The sequence below is a fragment of the Abramis brama genome (assembly GCF_963993115.1).
Source record: "Abramis brama genome assembly, chromosome: 23".
NCBI lineage: Eukaryota > Metazoa > Chordata > Actinopteri > Cypriniformes > Leuciscidae > Abramis > Abramis brama.
Window position 1 is genome coordinate 24,883,387 of NC_139985.1, and position 17,566 is coordinate 24,900,952.

Below are 17,566 nucleotides of genomic sequence, written 5' to 3' on the forward strand. Positions count from 1 at the left end.
CCTTCCTGACGTTGGCTCCAGGCCTGTTAATGGCATGAGAAAAAGTAGATGTCATGACAGGCCTCTGCCCAGTCGAACACCAACAGGTCCCGTGTAAGCTCAAGGACATACCATACCATACAATACCATGCGTCTTTTCAAATGCATTGCATGAGTACTGTCACAAGGACCTTGCTTTACGACCAGTTTATAGTGTCTGTTATGCCATCGCAGGAATGGGAGGAAACTGAACCCCCTGGGCGAGGCAAAGGAGAGCTCCCTCCGGTGAGCCTGATGAAATTGAATTCAGTAAACAATCCCTTCGTATCATTCTGATGTTCTTAAAGGGGGCGGTCACACACTAAAAGCCAAAGGGCCTGCTCCAGGTGGGAGGAAGATCCCATATGGTCTAGCGGTCAGGATTCCTGGTTTTCACCCAGGCGGCCCGGGTTCAACTCCCGGTATGGGAAGTTGGGGTTGTCTTTGCTTCACTTATCGAGACAGCCAGCGCGTCTGTCTGTGCCAGTAGCACTTTTAGCCAGCGGCGGAGCTTCAGCAACCTGATGGGTTGAGGTTCTGTCCCTGACCCGTGTGTCTTCGATAGCTCAGCTGGTAGAGCGGAGGACTGTAGGTGGCAAGTTGGCAATCCTTAGGTCGCTGGTTCGACTCCGGCTCGAAGGAGTCTTTTTCACACGCAAACATTTCCTTGGCCGTGCTTCTCGACGTTCAGCGCTTGAGTTTGTAGTGCGGCATTTTGCAATCACGACCGCCGCTGGAGGGCAAAAGCTCATTCCCTGACCGGGAATCGAACCCGGGCCGCGGCGATGAGAGCGCCGAATCCTAACCACTAGACCACCAGGGAAGGTCTGTTGACGCCTCCCCCTCAAGCCCGGCTGTGGGCCTCTACCAGATTTTCCAGCAAGACCACTAAGGCTTGTATTTTCCTCCAGGAGAGGAGACGTCTCTGACCCTGGATCCCAGTTCTTCCGCTGAGAAACTGTCACAGGCTCTGTAGGAATATCCTAACAACACCACAACTTGCCATGAAAACAAAGCAACCGAGATCCCCAGCATGTGAGGCCTCCATCTCCAAGGTTTTTACAGCAGGCCCCTCATCGGACCCCTTCCTGACGTTGGCTCCAGGCCTGTTAATGGCATGAGAAAAATTAGATGTCATGACAGGCCTCTGCCCAGTCGAACACCAACAGGTCCCGTGTAAGCTCAAGGGCATACAATACCATACAATACCATGCGTCTTTTCAAATGCATTGCATGAGTACTGTCACAAGGACCTTGCTTTACGACCAGTTTATAGTGTCTGTTATGCCATCGCAGGAATGGGAGGAAACTGAACCCCCTGGGCGAGGCAAAGGAGAGCTCCCTCCGGTGAGCCTGATGAAATTGAATTCAGTAAACAATCCCTTCGGATCATTCCCATGTTCTTAAAGGGGGCGTTACACACTAAAAGCCAAAGGGCCTGCTCCAGACAGGAGGATGATCCCATATGGTCTAGCGGTCAGGATTCCTGGTTTTCACCCAGGCGGCCCGGGTTCGACTCCCGGTATGGGAAGTTGGGGTTGTCTTTGCTTCACTTATCGAGACAGCCAGCACGTCTGTCTGTGCCAGTAGCACTTTTAGCCAGCGGCGGAGCTTCAGCAGCCTGATGGGTTGAGGTTCTGTCCCTGACCCGTGTGCCTTCGATAGCTCAGCTGGTAGAGCGGAGGACTGTAGGTGGCAAGTTGGCAATCCTTAGATTGCTAGTTTGACTCCGGCTCGTAGGAGGTCTTTTTCTCTGACCCTGGATCCCAGTTCTTCTGCTGAGAAACTGTCACAGGCTCTGTAGGAATATCCTAAGAACACCACAACTTGCCATGAAAACAAAGCAACCGAGATCCCCAGCATGTGAGGCCTCCATCTCCAAGGTTTTTACAGCAGGCCCCTCATCGGACCCCTTCCTGACGTTGGCTCCAGGCCTGTTAATGGCATGAGAAAAAGTAGATGTCATGACAGGCCTCTGCCCAGTCGAACACCAACAGGTCCCGTGTAAGCTCAAGGACATACCATACCATACAATACCATGCGTCTTTTCAAATGCATTGCTTGAGTACTGTCACAAGGACCTTGCTTTACGACCAGTTTATAGTGTCTGTTATGCCATCGCAGGAATGGGAGGAAACTGAACCCCCTGGGCGAGGCAAAGGAGAGCTCCCTCCGGTGAGCCTGATGAAATTGAATTCAGTAAACAATCCCTTCGTATCATTCTGATGTTCTTAAAGGGGGCGGTCACACACTAAAAGCCAAAGGGCCTGCTCCAGGTGGGAGGAAGATCCCATATGGTCTAGCGGTCAGGATTCCTGGTTTTCACCCAGGCGGCCCGGGTTCAACTCCCGGTATGGGAAGTTGGGGTTGTCTTTGCTTCACTTATCGAGACAGCCAGCACGTCTGTCTGTGCCAGTAGCACTTTTAGCCAGCGGCGGAGCTTCAGCAACCTGATGGGTTGAGGTTCTGTCCCTGACCCGTGTGTCTTCGATAGCTCAGCTGGTAGAGCGGAGGACTGTAGGTGGCAAGTTGGCAATCCTTAGGTCGCTGGTTCGACTCCGGCTGGAAGGAGTCTTTTTCACACGCAAACATTTCCTTGGCCGTGCTTCTCGACGAGGCCATCAGCGCTTGAGTTTGTAGTGCGGCATTTTGCAATCACGACCGCCGCTGGAGGGCAAAAGCTCATTCCCTGACCGGGAATCGAACCCGGGCCGCAGCGGTGAGAGCGCCGAATCCTAACCACTAGACCACCAGGGAAGGTCTGTTGACGCCTCCCCCTCAAGCCCGGCTGTGGGCCTCTACCAGATTTTCCAGCAAGACCACTAAGGCTTGTATTTTCCTCCAGGAGAGGAGACGTCTCTGACCCTGGATCCCAGTTCTTCCGCTGAGAAACTGTCACAGGCTCTGTAGGAATATCCTAACAACACCACAACTTGCCATGAAAACAAAGCAACCGAGATCCCCAGCATGTGAGGCCTCCATCTCCAAGGTTTTTACAGCAGGCCCCTCATCGGACCCCTTCCTGACGTTGGCTCCAGGCCTGTTAATGGCATGAGAAAAAGTAGATGTCATGACAGGCCTCTGCCCAGTCGAACACCAACAGGTCCCATGTAAGCTCAAGGACATACAATACCATACAATACCATGCGTCTTTTCAAATGCATTGCATGAGTACTGTCACAAGGACCTTGCTTTACGACCAGTTTATAGTGTCTGTTATGCCATCGCAGGAATGGGAGGAAACTGAACCCCCTGGGCGAGGCAAAGGAGAGCTCCCTCCGGTGAGCCTGATGAAATTGAATTCAGTAAACAATCCCTTCGGATCATTCCCATGTTCTTAAAGGGGGCGTTACACACTAAAAGCCAAAGGGCCTGCTCCAGGTGGGAGGAAGATCCCATATGGTCTAGCGGTCAGGATTCCTGGTTTTCACCCAGGCGGCCCGGGTTCGACTCCCGGTATGGGAAGTTGGGGTTGTCTTTGCTTCACTTATCGAGACAGCCAGCACGTCTGTCTGTGCCAGTAGCACTTTTAGCCAGCGGCGGAGCTTCAGCAACCTGATGGGTTGAGGTTCTGTCCCTGACCCGTGTGCCTTCGATAGCTCAGCTGGTAGAGCGGAGGACTGTAGGTGGCAAGTTGGCAATCCTTAGATTGCTAGTTCGACTCCGGCTCGTAGGAGGTCTTTTTCTCTGACCCTGGATCCCAGTTCTTCCGCTGAGAAACTGTCACAGGCTCTGTAGGAATATCCTAACAACACCACAACTTGCCATGAAAACAAAGCAACCGAGATCCCCAGCATGTGAGGCCTCCATCTCCAAGGTTTTTACAGCAGGCCCCTCATCGGACCCCTTCCTGACGTTGGCTCCAGGCCTGTTAATGGCATGAGAAAAAGTAGATGTCATGACAGGCCTCTGCCCAGTCGAACACCAACAGGTCCCGTGTAAGCTCAAGGACATACAATACCATACAATACCATGCGTCTTTTCAAATGCATTGCATGAGCACTGTCACAAGGACCTTGCTTTACGACCAGTTTATAGTGTCTGTTATGCCATCGCAGGAATGGGAGGAAACTGAACCCCCTGGGCGAGGCAAAGGAGAGTTCCCTCCGGTGAGCCTGATGAAATTTAATTCAGTAAACAATCCCTTCGTATCATTCTGATGTTCTTAAAGGGGGCGGTCACACACTAAAAGCCAAAGGGCCTGCTTCAGGTGGGAGGAAGATCCCATATGGTCTAGCGGTCAGGATTCCTGGTTTTCACCCAGGCGGCCCGGGTTCGACTCCCGGTATGGGAAGTTGGGGTTGTCTTTGCTTCACTTATCGAGACAGCCAGCACGTCTGTCTGTGCCAGTAGCACTTTAAGCCAGCGGCGGAGCTTCAGCAACCTGATGGGTTGAGGTTCTGTCCCTGACCCGTGTGCCTTCGATAGCTCAGCTGGTAGAGCGGAGAACTGTAGGTGGCAAGTTGGCAATCCTTAGATTGCTAGTTCGACTCCGGCTCGTAGGAGGTCTTTTTCTCTGACCCTGGATCCCAGTTCTTCCGCTGAGAAACTGTCACAGGCTCTGTAGGAATATCCTAACAACACCACAACTTGCCATGAAAACAAAGCAACCGAGATCCCCAGCATGTGAGGCCTCCATCTCCAAGGTTTTTACAGCAGGCCCCTCATCGGACCCCTTCCTGACGTTGGCTCCAGGCCTGTTAATGGCATGAGAAAAAGTAGATGTCATGACAGGCCTCTGCCCAGTCGAACACCAACAGGTCCCGTGTAAGCTCAAGGACATACAATACCATACAATACCATGCGTCTTTTCAAATGCATTGCATGAGCACTGTCACAAGGACCTTGCTTTACGACCAGTTTATAGTGTCTGTTATGCCATCGCAGGAATGGGAGGAAACTGAACCCCCTGGGCGAGGCAAAGGAGAGCTCCCTCCGGTGAGCCTGATGAAATTGAATTCAGTAAACAATCCCTTCGTATCATTCTGATGTTCTTAAAGGGGGCGGTCACACACTAAAAGCCAAAGGGCCTGCTCCAGGTGGGAGGAAGATCCCATATGTTCTAGCGGTCAGGATTCCTGGTTTTCACCCAGGCGGCCCGGGTTCGACTCCCGGTATGGGAAGTTGGGGTTGTCTTTGCTTCACTTATCGAGACAGCCAGCACGTCTGTCTGTGCCAGTAGCACTTTTAGCCAGCGGCGGAGCTTCAGCAACCTGATGGGTTGAGGTTCTGTCCCTGACCCGTGTGCCTTTTCGATAGCTCAGCTGGTAGAGCGGAGGACTGTAGGTGGCAAGTTGGCAATCCTTAGGTCGCTGGTTCGACTCCGGCTCGAAGGAGTCTTTTTCACACGCAAACATTTCCTTGGCTGTGCTTCTCGACGAGGCCATCAGCGCTTGAGTTTGTAGTGCGGCATTTTGCAATCACGACCGCCGCTGGAGGGCAAAAGCTCATTCCCTGACCGGGAATCGAACCCGGGCCGCGGCGGTGAGAGCGCCGAATCCTAACCACTAGACCACCAGGGAAGGTCTGTTGACGCCTCCCCCTCAAGCCCGGCTGTGGGCCTCTACCAGATTTTCCAGCAAGACCACTAAGGCTTGTATTTTCCTCCAGGAGAGGAGACGTCTCTGACCCTGGATCCCAGTTCTTCCGCTGAGAAACTGTCACAGGCTCTGTAGGAATATCCTAACAACACCACAACTTGCCATGAAAACAAAGCAACCGAGATCCCCAGCATGTGAGGCCTCCATCTCCAAGGTTTTTACAGCAGGCCCCTCATCGGACCCCTTCCTGACGTTGGCTCCAGGCCTGTTAATGGCATGAGAAAAAGTAGATGTCATGACAGGCCTCTGCCCAGTCGAACACCAACAGGTCCCGTGTAAGCTCAAGGACATACAATACCATACAATACCATGCGTCTTTTCAAATGCATTGCATGAGCACTGTCACAAGGACCTTGCTTTACGACCAGTTTATAGTGTCTGTTATGCCATCGCAGGAATGGGAGGAAACTGAACCCCCTGGGCGAGGCAAAGGAGAGCTCCCTCCGGTGAGCCTGATGAAATTTAATTCAGTAAACAATCCCTTCGTATCATTCTGATGTTCTTAAAGGGGGCGGTCACACACTAAAAGCCAAAGGGCCTGCTTCAGGTGGGAGGAAGATCCCATATGGTCTAGCGGTCAGGATTCCTGGTTTTCACCCAGGCGGCCCGGGTTCGACTCCCGGTATGGGAAGTTGGGGTTGTCTTTGCTTCACTTATCGAGACAGCCAGCACGTCTGTCTGTGCCAGTAGCACTTTTAGCCAGCGGCGGAGCTTCAGCAACCTGATGGGTTGAGGTTCTGTCCCTGACCCGTGTGCCTTCGATAGCTCAGCTGGTAGAGCGGAGAACTGTAGGTGGCAAGTTGGCAATCCTTAGATTGCTAGTTCGACTCCGGCTCGTAGGAGGTCTTTTTCTCTGACCCTGGATCCCAGTTCTTCCGCTGAGAAACTGTCACAGGCTCTGTAGGAATATCCTAACAACACCACAACTTGCCATGAAAACAAAGCAACCGAGATCCCCAGCATGTGAGGCCTCCATCTCCAAGGTTTTTACAGCAGGCCCCTCATCGGACCCCTTCCTGACGTTGGCTCCAGGCCTGTAAATGGCATGAGAAAAAGTAGATGTCATGACAGGCCTCTGCCCAGTCGAACACCAACAGGTCCCGTGTAAGCTCAAGGACATATAATAGCATACAATACCATGCGTCTTTTCAAATGCATTGCATGAGTACTGTCACAAGGACCTTGCTTTACGACCAGTTTATAGTGTCTGTTATGCCATCGCAGGAATGGGAGGAAACTGAACCCCCTGGGCGAGGCAAAGGAGAGCTCCCTCCGGTGAGCCTGATGAAATTGAATTCAGTAAACAATCCCTTCGGATCATTCCCATGTTCTTAAAGGGGGCGTTACACACTAAAAGCCAAAGGGCCTGCTCCAGGTGGGAGGAAGATCCCATATGGTCTAGCGGTCAGGATTCCTGGTTTTCACCCAGGCGGCCCGGGTTCGACTCCCGGTATGGGAAGTTGGGGTTGTCTTTGCTTCACTTATCGAGACAGCCAGCACGTCTGTCTGTGCCAGTAGCACTTTTAGCCAGCGGCGGAGCTTCAGCAACCTGATGGGTTGAGGTTCTGTCCCTGACCCGTGTGCCTTCGATAGCTCAGCTGGTAGAGCGGAGGACTGTAGGTGGCAAGTTGGCAATCCTTAGATTGCTAGTTCGACTCCGGCTCGTAGGAGGTCTTTTTCTCTGACCCTGGATCCCAGTTCTTCCGCTGAGAAACTGTCACAGGCTCTGTAGGAATATCCTAACAACACCACAACTTGCCATGAAAACAAAGCAACCGAGATCCCCAGCATGTGAGGCCTCCATCTCCAAGGTTTTTACAGCAGGCCCCTCATCGGACCCCTTCCTGACGTTGGCTCCAGGCCTGTTAATGGCATGAGAAAAAGTAGATGTCATGACAGGCCTCTGCCCAGTCGAACACCAACAGGTCCCGTGTAAGCTCAAGGACATACAATACCATACAATACCATGCGTCTTTTCAAATGCATTGCATGAGCACTGTCACAAGGACCTTGCTTTACGACCAGTTTATAGTGTCTGTTATGCCATCGCAGGAATGGGAGGAAACTGAACCCCCTGGGCGAGGCAAAGGAGAGTTCCCTCCGGTGAGCCTGATGAAATTTAATTCAGTAAACAATCCCTTCGTATCATTCTGATGTTCTTAAAGGGGGCGGTCACACACTAAAAGCCAAAGGGCCTGCTTCAGGTGGGAGGAAGATCCCATATGGTCTAGCGGTCAGGATTCCTGGTTTTCACCCAGGCGGCCCGGGTTCGACTCCCGGTATGGGAAGTTGGGGTTGTCTTTGCTTCACTTATCGAGACAGCCAGCACGTCTGTCTGTGCCAGTAGCACTTTTAGCCAGCGGCGGAGCTTCAGCAGCCTGATGGGTTGAGGTTCTGTCCCTGACCCGTGTGCCTTCGATAGCTCAGCTGGTAGAGCGGAGGACTGTAGGTGGCAAGTTGGCAATCCTTAGATTGCTAGTTCGACTCCGGCTCGTAGGAGGTCTTTTTCTCTGACCCTGGATCCCAGTTCTTCCGCTGAGAAACTGTCACAGGCTCTGTAGGAATATCCTAAGAACACCACAACTTGCCATGAAAACAAAGCAACCGAGATCCCCAGCATGTGAGGCCTCCATCTCCAAGGTTTTTACAGCAGGCCCCTCATCGGACCCCTTCCTGACGTTGGCTCCAGGCCTGTTAATGGCATGAGAAAAAGTAGATGTCATGACAGGCCTCTGCCCAGTCGAACACCAACAGGTCCCGTGTAAGCTCAAGGACATACAATACCATACAATACCATGCGTCTTTTCAAATGCATTGCATGAGCACTGTCACAAGGACCTTGCTTTACGACCAGTTTATAGTGTCTGTTATGCCATCGCAGGAATGGGAGGAAACTGAACCCCCTGGGCGACGCAAAGGAGAGCTCCCTCCGGTGAGCCTGATGAAATTGAATTCAGTAAACAATCCCTTCGTATCATTCTGATGTTCTTAAAGGGGGCGGTCACACACTAAAAGCCAAAGGGCCTGCTCCAGGTGGGAGGAAGATCCCATATGGTCTAGCGGTCAGGATTCCTGGTTTTCACCCAGGCGGCCCGGGTTCGACTCCCGGTATGGGAAGTTGGGGTTGTCTTTGCTTCACTTATCGAGACAGCCAGCACGTCTGTCTGTGCCAGTAGCACTTTTAGCCAGCGGCGGAGCTTCAGCAACCTGATGGGTTGAGGTTCTGTCCCTGACCCGTGTGCCTTTGATAGCTCAGCTGGTAGAGTGGAGGACTGTAGGTGGCAAGTTGGCAATCCTTAGATTGCTAGTTCGACTCCGGCTCGTAGGAGGTCTTTTTCTCTGACCCTGGATCCCAGTTCTTCCGCTGAGAAACTGTCACAGGCTCTGTAGGAATATCCTAACAACACCACAACTTGCCATGAAAACAAAGCAACCGAGATCCCCAGCATGTGAGGCCTCCATCTCCAAGGTTTTTACAGCAGGCCCCTCATCGGACCCCTTCCTGACGTTGGCTCCAGGCCTGTTAATGTCATGAGAAAAAGTAGATGTCATGACAGGCCTCTGCCCAGTCGAACACCAACAGGTCCTGTGTAAGCTCAAGGACATACAATACCATACAATACCATGCGTCTTTTCAAATGCATTGCATGAGCACTGTCACAAGGACCTTGCTTTACGACCAGTTTATAGTGTCTGTTATGCCATCGCAGGAATGGGAGGAAACTGAACCCCCTGGGCGAGGCAAAGGAGAGCTCCCTCCGGTGAGCCTGATGAAATTTAATTCAGTAAACAATCCCTTCGTATCATTCTGATGTTCTTAAAGGGGGCGGTCACACACTAAAAGCCAAAGGGCCTGCTCCAGGTGGGAGGAAGATCCCATATGGTCTAGCGGTCAGGATTCCTGGTTTTCACCCAGGCGGCCCGGGTTCGACTCCCGGTATGGGAAGTTGGGGTTGTCTTTGCTTCACTTATCGAGACAGCCAGCACGTCTGTCTGTGCCAGTAGCACTTTTAGCCAGCGGCGGAGCTTCAGCAACCTGATGGGTTGAGGTTCTGTCCCTGACCCGTGTGCCTTCGATAGCTCAGCTGGTAGAGTGGAGGACTGTAGGTGGCAAGTTGGCAATCCTTAGGTCGCTGGTTCAACTCCGGCTCGAAGGAGTCTTTTTCACACGCAAACATTTCCTTGGCCGTGCTTCTCGACGAGGCCATCAGCGCTTGAGTTTGTAGTGCGGCATTTTGCAATCACGACCGCCGCTGGAGGGCAAAAGCTCATTCCCTGACCGGGAATCGAACCCGGGCCGCGGCGGTGAGAGCGCCGAATCCTAACCACTAGACCACCAGGGAAGGTCTGTTGACGCCTCCCTCTCAAGCCCGGCTGTGGGCCTCTACCAGATTTTCCAGCAAGACCACTAAGGCTTGTATTTTCCTCCAGGAGAGGAGACGTCTCTGACCCTGGATCCCAGTTCTTCCGCTGAGAAACTGTCACAGGCTCTGTAGGAATATCCTAACAACACCACAACTTGCCATGAAAACAAAGCAACCGAGATCCCCAGCATGTGAGGCCTCCATCTCCAAGGTTTTTACAGCAGGCCCCTCATCGGACCCCTTCCTGACGTTGGCTCCAGGCCTGTAAATGGCATGAGAAAAAGTAGATGTCATGACAGGCCTCTGCCCAGTCGAACACCAACAGGTCCCGTGTAAGCTCAAGGACATATAATAGCATACAATACCATGCGTCTTTTCAAATGCATTGCATGAGTACTGTCACAAGGACCTTGCTTTACGACCAGTTTATAGTGTCTGTTATGCCATCGCAGGAATGGGAGGAAACTGAACCCCCTGGGCGAGGCAAAGGAGAGCTCCCTCCGGTGAGCCTGATGAAATTGAATTCAGTAAACAATCCCTTCGGATCATTCCCATGTTCTTAAAGGGGGCGTTACACACTAAAAGCCAAAGGGCCTGCTCCAGGTGGGAGGAAGATCCCATATGGTCTAGCGGTCAGGATTCCTGGTTTTCACCCAGGCGGCCCGGGTTCGACTCCCGGTATGGGAAGTTGGGGTTGTCTTTGCTTCACTTATCGAGACAGCCAGCACGTCTGTCTGTGCCAGTAGCACTTTTAGCCAGCGGCGGAGATTCAGCAACCTGATGGGTTGAGGTTCTGTCCCTGACCCGTGTGCCTTCGATAGCTCAGCTGGTAGAGCGGAGGACTGTAGGTGGCAAGTTGGCAATCCTTAGATTGCTAGTTCGACTCCGGCTCGTAGGAGGTCTTTTTCTCTGACCCTGGATCCCAGTTCTTCCGCTGAGAAACTGTCACAGGCTCTGTAGGAATATCCTAACAACACCACAACTTGCCATGAAAACAAAGCAACCGAGATCCCCAGCATGTGAGGCCTCCATCTCCAAGGTTTTTACAGCAGGCCCCTCATCGGACCCCTTCCTGACGTTGGCTCCAGGCCTGTTAATGGCATGAGAAAAAGTAGATGTCATGACAGGCCTCTGCCCAGTCGAACACCAACAGGTCCCGTGTAAGCTCAAGGACATACAATACCATACAATACCATGCGTCTTTTCAAATGCATTGCATGAGCACTGTCACAAGGACCTTGCTTTACGACCAGTTTATAGTGTCTGTTATGCCATCGCAGGAATGGGAGGAAACTGAACCCCCTGGGCGAGGCAAAGGAGAGTTCCCTCCGGTGAGCCTGATGAAATTTAATTCAGTAAACAATCCCTTCGTATCATTCTGATGTTCTTAAAGGGGGCGGTCACACACTAAAAGCCAAAGGGCCTGCTTCAGGTGGGAGGAAGATCCCATATGGTCTAGCGGTCAGGATTCCTGGTTTTCACCCAGGCGGCCCGGGTTCGACTCCCGGTATGGGAAGTTGGGGTTGTCTTTGCTTCACTTATCGAGACAGCCAGCACGTCTGTCTGTGCCAGTAGCACTTTTAGCCAGCGGCGGAGCTTCAGCAGCCTGATGGGTTGAGGTTCTGTCCCTGACCCGTGTGCCTTCGATAGCTCAGCTGGTAGAGCGGAGGACTGTAGGTGGCAAGTTGGCAATCCTTAGATTGCTAGTTCGACTCCGGCTCGTAGGAGGTCTTTTTCTCTGACCCTGGATCCCAGTTCTTCCGCTGAGAAACTGTCACAGGCTCTGTAGGAATATCCTAAGAACACCACAACTTGCCATGAAAACAAAGCAACCGAGATCCCCAGCATGTGAGGCCTCCATCTCCAAGGTTTTTACAGCAGGCCCCTCATCGGACCCCTTCCTGACGTTGGCTCCAGGCCTGTTAATGGCATGAGAAAAAGTAGATGTCATGACAGGCCTCTGCCCAGTCGAACACCAACAGGTCCCGTGTAAGCTCAAGGACATACAATACCATACAATACCATGCGTCTTTTCAAATGCATTGCATGAGCACTGTCACAAGGACCTTGCTTTACGACCAGTTTATAGTGTCTGTTATGCCATCGCAGGAATGGGAGGAAACTGAACCCCCTGGGCGACGCAAAGGAGAGCTCCCTCCGGTGAGCCTGATGAAATTGAATTCAGTAAACAATCCCTTCGTATCATTCTGATGTTCTTAAAGGGGGCGGTCACACACTAAAAGCCAAAGGGCCTGCTCCAGGTGGGAGGAAGATCCCATATGGTCTAGCGGTCAGGATTCCTGGTTTTCACCCAGGCGGCCCGGGTTCGACTCCCGGTATGGGAAGTTGGGGTTGTCTTTGCTTCACTTATCGAGACAGCCAGCACGTCTGTCTGTGCCAGTAGCACTTTTAGCCAGCGGCGGAGCTTCAGCAACCTGATGGGTTGAGGTTCTGTCCCTGACCCGTGTGCCTTTGATAGCTCAGCTGGTAGAGCGGAGGACTGTAGGTGGCAAGTTGGCAATCCTTAGATTGCTAGTTCGACTCCGGCTCGTAGGAGGTCTTTTTCTCTGACCCTGGATCCCAGTTCTTCCGCTGAGAAACTGTCACAGGCTCTGTAGGAATATCCTAACAACACCACAACTTGCCATGAAAACAAAGCAACCGAGATCCCCAGCATGTGAGGCCTCCATCTCCAAGGTTTTTACAGCAGGCCCCTCATCGGACCCCTTCCTGACGTTGGCTCCAGGCCTGTTAATGTCATGAGAAAAAGTAGATGTCATGACAGGCCTCTGCCCAGTCGAACACCAACAGGTCCTGTGTAAGCTCAAGGACATACAATACCATACAATACCATGCGTCTTTTCAAATGCATTGCATGAGCACTGTCACAAGGACCTTGCTTTACGACCAGTTTATAGTGTCTGTTATGCCATCGCAGGAATGGGAGGAAACTGAACCCCCTGGGCGAGGCAAAGGAGAGCTCCCTCCGGTGAGCCTGATGAAATTTAATTCAGTAAACAATCCCTTCGTATCATTCTGATGTTCTTAAAGGGGGCGGTCACACACTAAAAGCCAAAGGGCCTGCTCCAGGTGGGAGGAAGATCCCATATGGTCTAGCGGTCAGGATTCCTGGTTTTCACCCAGGCGGCCCGGGTTCGACTCCCGGTATGGGAAGTTGGGGTTGTCTTTGCTTCACTTATCGAGACAGCCAGCACGTCTGTCTGTGCCAGTAGCACTTTTAGCCGGCGGCGGAGCTTCAGCAACCTGATGGGTTGAGGTTCTGTCCCTGACCCGTGTGCCTTCGATAGCTCAGCTGGTAGAGTGGAGGACTGTAGGTGGCAAGTTGGCAATCCTTAGGTCGCTGGTTCAACTCCGGCTCGAAGGAGTCTTTTTCACACGCAAACATTTCCTTGGCCGTGCTTCTCGACGAGGCCATCAGCGCTTGAGTTTGTAGTGCGGCATTTTGCAATCACGACCGCCGCTGGAGGGCAAAAGCTCATTCCCTGACCGGGAATCGAACCCGGGCCGCGGCGGTGAGAGCGCCGAATCCTAACCACTAGACCACCAGGGAAGGTCTGTTGACGCCTCCCTCTCAAGCCCGGCTGTGGGCCTCTACCAGATTTTCCAGCAAGACCACTAAGGCTTGTATTTTCCTCCAGGAGAGGAGACGTCTCTGACCCTGGATCCCAGTTCTTCCGCTGAGAAACTGTCACAGGCTCTGTAGGAATATCCTAACAACACCACAACTTGCCATGAAAACAAAGCAACCGAGATCCCCAGCATGTGAGGCCTCCATCTCCAAGGTTTTTACAGCAGGCCCCTCATCGGACCCCTTCCTGACGTTGGCTCCAGGCCTGTTAATGGCATGAGAAAAAGTAGATGTCATGACAGGCCTCTGCCCAGTCGAACACCAACAGGTCCCGTGTAAGCTCAAGGACATACAATACCATACAATACCATGCGTCTTTTCAAATGCATTGCATGAGCACTGTCACAAGGACCTTGCTTTACGACCAGTTTATAGTGTCTGTTATGCCATCGCAGGAATGGGAGGAAACTGAACCCCCTGGGCGAGGCAAAGGAGAGTTCCCTCCGGTGAGCCTGATGAAATTTAATTCAGTAAACAATCCCTTCGTATCATTCTGATGTTCTTAAAGGGGGCGGTCACACACTAAAAGCCAAAGGGCCTGCTTCAGGTGGGAGGAAGATCCCATATGGTCTAGCGGTCAGGATTCCTGGTTTTCACCCAGGCGGCCCGGGTTCGACTCCCGGTATGGGAAGTTGGGGTTGTCTTTGCTTCACTTATCGAGACAGCCAGCACGTCTGTCTGTGCCAGTAGCACTTTTAGCCAGCGGCGGAGCTTCAGCAACCTGATGGGTTGAGGTTCTGTCCCTGACCCGTGTGCCTTCGATAGCTCAGCTGGTAGAGCGGAGAACTGTAGGTGGCAAGTTGGCAATCCTTAGATTGCTAGTTCGACTCCGGCTCGTAGGAGGTCTTTTTCTCTGACCCTGGATCCCAGTTCTTCCGCTGAGAAACTGTCACAGGCTCTGTAGGAATATCCTAACAACACCACAACTTGCCATGAAAACAAAGCAACCGAGATCCCCAGCATGTGAGGCCTCCATCTCCAAGGTTTTTACAGCAGGCCCCTCATCGGACCCCTTCCTGACGTTGGCTCCAGGCCTGTAAATGGCATGAGAAAAAGTAGATGTCATGACAGGCCTCTGCCCAGTCGAACACCAACAGGTCCCGTGTAAGCTCAAGGACATACAATACCATACAATACCATGCGTCTTTTCAAATGCATTGCATGAGCACTGTCACAAGGACCTTGCTTTACGACCAGTTTATAGTGTCTGTTATGCCATCGCAGGAATGGGAGGAAACTGAACCCCCTGGGCGAGGCAAAGGAGAGCTCCCTCCGGTGAGCCTGATGAAATTGAATTCAGTAAACAATCCCTTCGTATCATTCTGATGTTCTTAAAGGGGGCGGTCACACACTAAAAGCCAAAGGGCCTGCTCCAGGTGGGAGGAAGATCCCATATGTTCTAGCGGTCAGGATTCCTGGTTTTCACCCAGGCGGCCCGGGTTCGACTCCCGGTATGGGAAGTTGGGGTTGTCTTTGCTTCACTTATCGAGACAGCCAGCACGTCTGTCTGTGCCAGTAGCACTTTTAGCCAGCGGCGGAGCTTCAGCAACCTGATGGGTTGAGGTTCTGTCCCTGACCCGTGTGCCTTCGATAGCTCAGCTGGTAGAGCGGAGGACTGTAGGTGGCAAGTTGGCAATCCTTAGGTCGCTGGTTCGACTCCGGCTCGAAGGAGTCTTTTTCACACGCAAACATTTCCTTGGCTGTGCTTCTCGACGAGGCCATCAGCGCTTGAGTTTGTAGTGCGGCATTTTGCAATCACGACCGCCGCTGGAGGGCAAAAGCTCATTCCCTGACCGGGAATCGAACCCGGGCCGCGGCGGTGAGAGCGCCGAATCCTAACCACTAGACCACCAGGGAAGGTCTGTTGACGCCTCCCCCTCAAGCCCGGCTGTGGGCCTCTACCAGATTTTCCAGCAAGACCACTAAGGCTTGTATTTTCCTCCAGGAGAGGAGACGTCTCTGACCCTGGATCCCAGTTCTTCCGCTGAGAAACTGTCACAGGCTCTGTAGGAATATCCTAACAACACCACAACTTGCCATGAAAACAAAGCAACCGAGATCCCCAGCATGTGAGGCCTCCATCTCCAAGGTTTTTACAGCAGGCCCCTCATCGGACCCCTTCCTGATGTTGGCTCCAGGCCTGTTAATGGCATGAGAAAAAGTAGATGTCATGACAGGCCTCTGCCCAGTCGAACACCAACAGGTCCCGTGTAAGCTCAAGGACATATAATAGCATACAATACCATGCGTCTTTTCAAATGCATTGCATGAGTACTGTCACAAGGACCTTGCTTTACGACCAGTTTATAGTGTCTGTTATTTCCATCGCAGGAATGGGAGGAAACTGAACCCCCTGGGCGAGGCAAAGGAGAGCTCCCTCCGGTGAGCCTGATGAAATTTAATTCAGTAAACAATCCCTTCGTATCATTCTGATGTTCTTAAAGGGGGCGGTCACACACTAAAAGCCAAAGGGCCTGCTCCAGGTGGGAGGAAGATCCCATATGGTCTAGCGGTCAGGATTCCTGGTTTTCACCCAGGCGGCCCGGGTTCGACTCCCGGTATGGGAAGTTGGGGTTGTCTTTGCTTCACTTATCGAGACAGCCAGCACGTCTGTCTGTGCCAGTAGCACTTTTAGCCAGCGGCGGAGCTTCAGCAACCTGATGGGTTGAGGTTCTGTCCCTGACCCGTGTGCCTTCGATAGCTCAGCTGGTAGAGTGGAGGACTGTAGGTGGCAAGTTGGCAATCCTTAGGTCGCTGGTTCGACTCCGGCTCGAAGGAGTCTTTTTCACACGCAAACATTTCCTTGGCCGTGCTTCTCGACGAGGCCATCAGCGCTTGAGTTTGTAGTGCGGCATTTTGCAATCACGACCGCCGCTGGAGGGCAAAAGCTCATTCCCTGACCGGGAATCGAACCCGGGCCGCGGCGGTGAGAGCGCCGAATCCTAACCACTAGACCACCAGGGAAGGTCTGTTGACGCCTCCCCCTCAAGCCCGGCTGTGGGCCTCTACCAGATTTTCCAGCAAGACCACTAAGGCTTGTATTTTCCTCCAGGAGAGGAGACGTCTCTGACCCTGGATCCCAGTTCTTCCGCTGAGAAACTGTCACAGGCTCTGTAGGAATATCCTAACAACACCACAACTTGCCATGAAAACAAAGCAACCGAGATCCCCAGCATGTGAGGCCTCCATCTCCAAGGTTTTTACAGCAGGCCCCTCATCGGACCCCTTCCTGACGTTGGCTCCAGGCCTGTTAATGGCATGAGAAAAAGTAGATGTCATGACAGGCCTCTGCCCAGTCGAACACCAACAGGTCCCGTGTAAGCTCAAGGACATACAATACCATACAATACCATGCGTCTTTTCAAATGCATTGCATGAGCACTGTCACAAGGACCTTGCTTTACGACCAGTTTATAGTGTCTGTTATGCCATCGCAGGAATGGGAGGAAACTGAACCCCCTGGGCGAGGCAAAGGAGAGCTCCCTCCGGTGAGCCTGATGAAATTTAATTCAGTAAACAATCCCTTCGTATCATTCTGATGTTCTTAAAGGGGGCGGTCACACACTAAAAGCCAAAGGGCCTGCTTCAGGTGGGAGGAAGATCCCATATGGTCTAGCGGTCAGGATTCCTGGTTTTCACCCAGGCGGCCCGGGTTCGACTCCCGGTATGGGAAGTTGGGGTTGTCTTTGCTTCACTTATCGAGACAGCCAGCACGTCTGTCTGTGCCAGTAGCACTTTTAGCCAGCGGCGGAGCTTCAGCAACCTGATGGGTTGAGGTTCTGTCCCTGACCCGTGTGCCTTCGATAGCTCAGCTGGTAGAGCAGAGAACTGTAGGTGGCAAGTTGGCAATCCTTAGATTGCTAGTTCGACTCCGGCTCGTAGGAGGTCTTTTTCTCTGACCCTGGATCCCAGTTCTTCCGCTGAGAAACTGTCAC